The following is a 7,015-nucleotide window of genomic DNA, read 5'->3' on the forward strand; positions in this document are numbered from 1 at the left end:
CTTCTAAAAGTTGATGACTCCTTTTTGCTGTGGCCAGGTGCCTGCCTTATTTCTTCTCTAAGTCAACAAGGTAGAGGTTAGGATACTGGGTAGCAGCTTGGCTTTAGTGCCCCAGTGCAACACCCGCACAGAGTTCCCAAGCTGTAAGATGGGGCGCACACACAGGGTGGCCTACAGGGTAGCAGGGAAGGGGCGGCTGGAAAGGACAGCCATGGAGGCAGGGTAGACCTAGTGTGGGTAGGAAGGTGCGGTGGTGCCAGGCACAGGCTGTGGAGGAGGAGGTGGAGAAGCAAGCTCTTGGGACCCATCAGAAAGAAGAAAGCAGGCCAAGGGGCTGGGGGCCACATCCAGCTAGCTCAGGGTTGTCCCTGCTGTGACCCCCAGGTCATCTCAGTGCATAGTGGCAGAGGGACAATTCAGTGCTGATGCAGGCAGAGCTGTGGAGATGGGTTAGGAGCACAGACTGGAGGCCAATGTCACCCTTGTTAAGGGCATGGGTAGCAGTTTGGGCATGGCCAGCAGGATGTCATCCAGGGTCCAGGATGCACAGGTGTCACCTGGAGGAGGAGTTGTTGGCTAAGGCCGGGTCCTTCATGATGAGTGAAGTAACTGGCACCCAGATTTGTCCCTCAAGCTGCAGGCTCAGGAACTCTGCCTCCTCAGGACCTGGAAGGGATCCTTACTGTACCCGCAGCAGGCTGGTTTGCAGGAAGCCGGCTGGTAAGTGGACTGAGAGGGAAGGATTGGCTCCTGGCTGTGTGGCGGGGAGCAATTCAAGCCCAGTGTCAGCTCGAAGCCCTCCTCAGCCCTGTTAACCCCTTTTTGAAGTCACAGTGGCTTCTTGGTTTGTCGCTCAAGGTGGTTTGCTGAGTCTCTGCTCTGATCCATTAGATTTAATTTTTTATTGTACAACTGGAAAACTACATTTCTAAGTTCCGAGGGAGTCCCGTAAGGGAATCAACCCCTGACTATTAATTTCAGCATATGTATTTACATATGCATTAGGGAGTGCTTCTCTTCTACTCTTTTTGCTATTACACATTTAAAAAAAAATCCTATTTAAAAAATCCTATTAAAGATTGTGCCTCATTACTATGTATTTTAAAGAAATAGAAAGACCCCAGTTCTCTAAAAGGTAGGATGTTCTTTAAAAATCTATAGGAATTTTGGGATTCATAAACTAGTCAAAGTTTGATTAAAAATAAAGGCAAAACCCCTCAAATATGCATATGCGTGTGTGCCACTCATGAAGTTTTCTTCACACACGCAGGCTGCCTGGAGAATGCTGTGAGTACACGCTGAAAACATCCCCAGCTGGTTCTCGTGTGCCTGCTGGAACCCGGCTCTGTTGGTGGCTGCTTCACAGCTAGGGACTTGTGTCTATTATGCGGGATCCCAACCCTACATGACAAGAGTGAACTTGGTAAAATATTTTCCTGTCATATCTACAACTGGAAGTGTCCCGGACCCTTAGATGCTCATCAAAGGATTTTGGTGGCAGTTCTAGCCAATTTGCTCACTACCAGGAAAAAGAAATTGGAATAAGGGTGAGGTGGAATCTGGATTGCAGGGACCCCTCGCCTGCCTGGTTATCTGAACCCGAGACTTCAGGTCCTTGTGGAGGTCAGATGATCGGTGACCCGAAGCTTTTCCCTCTTGCACTGGCGGACCAGCCCCTCTCTCCTGCTTGGATTTCTCTGTAGCAAGTCTGGAGCTCCTGTGGAGGTGTGGGCCCCTTTGGTCTGTGTGGAAAAGGAAGCTGCTAAACAAGTTTGTCTTGGTGGATTCTCAGGGGAACTGAGCCAGCAAAAGGAAAGCAGGAAGTCTGCACGAATTTAGGGTACACTGGGGCTCTCGCTGTGGATAAACAAGCCTATCAAGTTTTTAGTGTCTCTTATGATTTTTGCACAATCTGGAACGTTTGAGTTTGGCAGGGGAGGAGCACAAGGGCTTCCCCCTCTCCCCAGTGTTGGCACGGGCCTGGGGCAGAAGTTCATGTGTGCAGAGATCTCGGTCTCGCTGCTTTGTGAGACGGATTAATAAATAAAGAATGAAACTGAACCGCCAAGAACCAGCAAATCGGAGTCTTAGACTGCAAATTCCCGCAGCTGATTGATACAAAGAGGTGGACATAGCATGGAATTAAAAGTGGTGTAAGATACCACAGGGTGGTATTTAACAGCAAACAAAATGGAGACTGAAAAGCATCACAAGTTAATTTTTAGCACTCAGCAGTTGCACTGCGGTTTGTGCGGCTTAGATTTTTCTGGGGAGCTTTGTGGTGTGTTTCTCCCTTTGAAAGTGTCACAAATACAAGTTATGAAGAGGTTATGCCTGGGAAACTAAGACGCGAGGCCACGAGTAGGAGAATGCTGTGTCCAGCTCTGGACCTCGAACACAGTTCACACCCCACGAGCTCAAGCTTCAAACTGGCCGCCGTGAATTTAATTATGTCACTAATTTTGACTCACGCCTGCAAGCTGCCTCCTCAAAAACGATGCATGTCACAAGCCACTGGCAGTTCTGAGTTCCTTTGAGTGTAGAAAGGAAGGAAATGACAAGCTCTAGAGTTTATGCGATATGAGATAACGTGCACTCAGCCGTTCAGATATCTTTGTTCATATCTGCTGCAATAACTCTTATTTGTATTACTTTCTAACAGCTTACTTACCCCACCCCTACTAGGTTTTTTCTTGCTTTTTGCAGTGCTGGGAATTTGCACTGTACTGTATCCTCAGCCTTTTTAACTTTATTGGTTTACTTTTTTGTTTACTTACAGTATTTTTTGTTTTGCCGCATGGTCCTACAAAATCACTAAATGGTCCAAGCTGGGCTAGAGCTTGTGATCCTCCTGCTTCAGCCTTCCTGAGCACTGGGTTTTTAGGCACGCTCCACCCTGTAGCTTTTATCACTCTGTGCTTTTTTTTCTTGCTTCTGTTTTTGTTCTTTTCTTTTCCTTAGTAGTTTCCTTCATTCATTTTTCCTTCTTCAGTGGTTTGGAAATTGTGTTTTTATTCCTTTACTAATTGCTTTTTGAAGTTTAAACATAAATTTTTATTTAACACATTTTACAATAGATCGGTCTCTCTGCCCTCATCTGTGGCACAGGAACCCAGAACACACGAACCCTAGCCCCTCACAGGCATTTCCCACTTTGTTATTTACCGCTCGTTGCATCTTGTTTTGGCTGACCTATAGGTCCTCATTCCCGTTGTTACCTGCAGCTGGCACTGGCCTTGGTTTCTCATTGCAAGACAATAAATTACTCCAAACTTTGGCGGCTGACTGCAGCTCAGTGGCTGGTCCTGGCTCAGGGTCTCTCTGCCACCAGGCAAGCTCCACCTCGGTTTCCAGCAGGGGACGGAGCACCTAACTCCACACTCACTCCTGAGGTCCATTTGACACACTGGCAAGCTGTTGGGCTGAGGCCTCTGTTCCTTCTCATGCCACGCACCTCTCTGTGGGACTAAACACAGCACACGTGGTGAGGAGAGAACCCGGCTGGGAGCCAGCACTTTTTTAGGTCCTAACCTTAGAAACAACAGCCCATTACTTTGCTGCACCATGCTTGTTAGAAGCAGGTCACCTGGTCCTGATGCGCAGAGGGTTGTGCTTGGGCCGAATATGCAGATGTAACTGCTTGCTCATCCGTTTCTCTCCTCCCATGACTTCCTAGTGCGTCCCTTAATAATCCCCCAATCAAGATCTGGGCATGGAGATTCTCTGCCTTGGTGATAAAATATATTATTTTGCCCTAATCCTTGATGATGATTTATCTAAATGCATTTACGCTGACAGCTCTTCTGTGGCCATTTTAATCTGTAATTCCATTATTCCTTGGCTTCCGTTGTCTGTAAAGAAAAATCAGCTGTCAGCCACTGTTTTGGCCACAGAGTTGCTTTTCAGCGCTTTCTCTTCATTATTGCATGGAGGTTTCATAGTGATTTATTTAAGCATACATTTACTTTAATTTATGCTTATCAGGACTCTCTGCGAATGTCTAATTTGAGTAGAGTTGCCAGATAAATTATGTGAACCTCAGTAACATTTGCATTTCAGATAAGTACAGACATTCCTCATTTAATGACCTACCCAGTTAGTGACCGTTCAGGCTTATGTGTGCCCCTTGGACTTATGACCCATCTTTCTTGTTTGTTTGTTTTGAACAGTTCTCTACATCCTGTTTATAGAGCCTCAGTGTCTTTCTTTGTGCAGTATACCTTGTTCGTACAACACTATACTTTTTGCTGATTGAATTGTATAATGTGATACTATAGTTTTGTGTTCTGTTATATATTATAGGATTGCCTTATGAGTTAGATAAATAAAAGCAAAGCCATCAAATTGGAGTCTCCTTTGACCATTTCTTTGTTCTAAATATTGTAATATGCGTACAGCATACAATTCCTCATTTAGGGATATCCCATTTAATGACTTAGTCACGGGATGTTACACAAGGATAGTCTGCGTGATTGAAATGTTATATAGAACCTATTTTTATCCCCCCAAAATTGTGTTTATCTAAAATTCAAACTTAACTAGGAATCTCCCATTTTTATTATTTTGTAAGTTTGAGGATTCTCATCTTTCTTCCGATCCAGCTTCAGATACTGCATTCTTCACCTCTCTCTGTTTCTTTCTTTGGACCTTTTGTGTCCCCCCCCCCACCTTTGTTTTTCTTTTGAGATAATAAAGTACCCCAAACTGGGTACCTGAACTATAGAACCTGAGTTTTATTTCCTCATAGTTTTGAAGGTTATAATTCTAGAATCAGGTGCCCTAGACAGGACCGCGCTCCCTCTGCAGGGTCTAAGGCTCTCGGCTCACACTGGCCTCTGCATTCCTGACCCTCCTTTTCTGGCTCCAGTCTGCTCTGTCACCACACGATTCCTCCAGCTTTCTCATCTGGGTGCCAGGGCCAGCCCCGTGCCTGCCTGTCATCAGCTCAAGGTCTCTGGAATTCAGTCTGATCTTGTCTGGCTTGATTACATCCACAAGAAGCCTCTGTGCAGGGCTCACATGCTGAAGACCAGATAGGTGTGAGTTTGGAGAGAACATCACTCAACTCAGTACCGTGTCTAGCATTTTTTAAAAAATCAGATGTCTTATGAAACCAAAAATAAATAAATAAAGGTTTTACTCATAAATTAAAAAAGCGAGTCTGTCTGAACCTATTCATCCTGCCCTTATTCAAACTCCCTTTCAAGTTTCCATTACCTTCTGTTTTGGTGACTCTGCCTGCTCCATCTGGGGCCATCCTGGGCTGTCATGTATGCTCCTGACATTTTTATTTCCTCCTTGAAAATTTCTTCCATGACTCTAAACTCTTTCAGCATTCCTATAGTGCTGTCAGGTCAAGGTTTGGAATGGCCACATGACCGTGATCAACTCGGCATCAGCAGCTGAGCCCCACAGCGAGCGTAAATTCGGACTTGCAGTTTTGGAGCCCTGAGCTGAGGCTCCTGGGTGTAGCTGTCTTTGTTTCCTCTGTGTTGTGCTCCAAGGCGCTGGGCTTTATGAAACAGTCTCAGTTAAACTCCACTCCAGGCCCCCTCCTGCCTTCCGGTGGGTGTGGACAAGCGGTTCCTCCCAGAGGCCTGGTTGAATATCTCCTGCTCCGTGTCAAGGAGGCAAAGCTGCCTCTCTCAGTCTTGCCCCAGTTCCTCTTTGTTTCCAGCACCTAAGGGTATCTCTTATTTGTTAATTCAACTATGTATTTTATGCTTGTTAATTCAATTTATGTATCACTTTGTCATGTTTCAGCTAATACTTTTCCATGCTGGTAGCTGGGGGCATCACATCCTGTAGCTTCTACTGAGTAGCTGTTACTGAAAATCCAGTCTCTGGGGTTTGTTCAAACCAAGGTCACCAGCCTCTCAAAGGTTTGCTCTCTGGCAAGGTTCATGGTGTTGGTTCCTGGTCAGCCACCCGGAAGATGCCCATTTCTCTAGAGTTCTTTCTGATTATAGCTTTACGTTCTTCTCTTGGTTCAGCAGATTCTTCAAGATGTGATTTCAGTACTGGAAAAATTTCAAGCTATTCCATTGTAGCTGTTTTCTTTCCTCTGAGACTGCTAGGTAACTGGACAGAAGTGAACCCCACAGACAATAATAGACCAATACTCAGCATATATGGAACACTCCTGTTTTAATGCAAAGTTTAACAATGGGAGGAATGGAGGCTGCTGGGCTGCCAAGTTAGAATCTCATTGTAAATTCATCTCTGCCACTAACTGGGGGTCAGGAAAGGCCTGCCATTCGCCATCTGCAAACATCTGTGCCCTGGACACAGAACTCACAAGCTCCTTCGAGCTCTTAGGTCATCTGTAAAGATTTGGTGTGAAGGAAGTTGGGGGTCACTAGTTTGGGTTACAGGGGGTTTGGGTTAGGATTATCAGGGGCCTGCCCTGAGGACATGGGGCCTAGTGTGCTGCTCCCTGGGGAGTGGCCTTGCCTCTGCCCTCTGCTCATCTGTACTCTTGAGAGTTGCATTTATCAGTCTATCCCTGTGAACACACATCTGCTCTCATGGCCTCTGGGGGCACTCTGGAGTCTGTCCCCTCATGTCTTTGCTCTCTGTCTCCTGCTGAGCTCTTCTGGCCAGGTGTCCACCATGCCTGCAATGATGCCACCCTGCACACCCCTGCAGGAATTGCTTCCCCCTCCACGCCCTGCTCTCTTTGGCTCCTCCATGCTTGGTGAGAGCATTAGAGGTTCCAACCTCCTCATTCTTCCATCCGCGACACTTTCCCTGTGGGAAGTCTCATAGCCAAGTTCTGCACACTCAGTAGTAGTCTTCGAGTTAAGCCAGCACTACGCTGAACACAAGATAAACTAGAAGACGAAAGCAGACCTGGCTTTAAGTTTGGGGAGGAAAACAAGCAGGGAGACAATGCAACCATGGCTGTGATAAATCAGTGCTCGGAAAGAAAGCAACAGAGAGGCACGGGAGCAAGCTGCAGGACTAGGGCGTTTGACCGGTTACCTAGGGCCCTCAGCAGAGCTGAGGACAGGAG

General features: G+C 46.4%; 1 long non-coding RNA gene across 1 annotated transcript; it reads right to left on the reverse strand.

Moving 5' to 3' along the window:
• Positions 1 to 2,087: 2,087 nt before the first annotated feature.
• On the reverse strand, positions 2,088 to 5,605 carry LOC134473269 (uncharacterized). The gene is made up of 2 exons (XR_010043452.1): positions 5,218 to 5,605; positions 2,088 to 3,466 (listed from the first exon to the last, which is right to left on the reverse strand). It is a non-coding gene; the product is annotated as an uncharacterized LOC134473269 (long non-coding RNA).
• Positions 5,606 to 7,015: the final 1,410 nt, after the last annotated feature.

The sequence above is a fragment of the Cavia porcellus genome, unplaced genomic scaffold (genome assembly GCF_034190915.1).
Source record: "Cavia porcellus strain 051 isolate PalLab524CR breed Dunkin Hartley unplaced genomic scaffold, mCavPor4.1 scaffold_26, whole genome shotgun sequence".
Taxonomy (NCBI): Eukaryota; Metazoa; Chordata; class Mammalia; order Rodentia; family Caviidae; genus Cavia; species Cavia porcellus.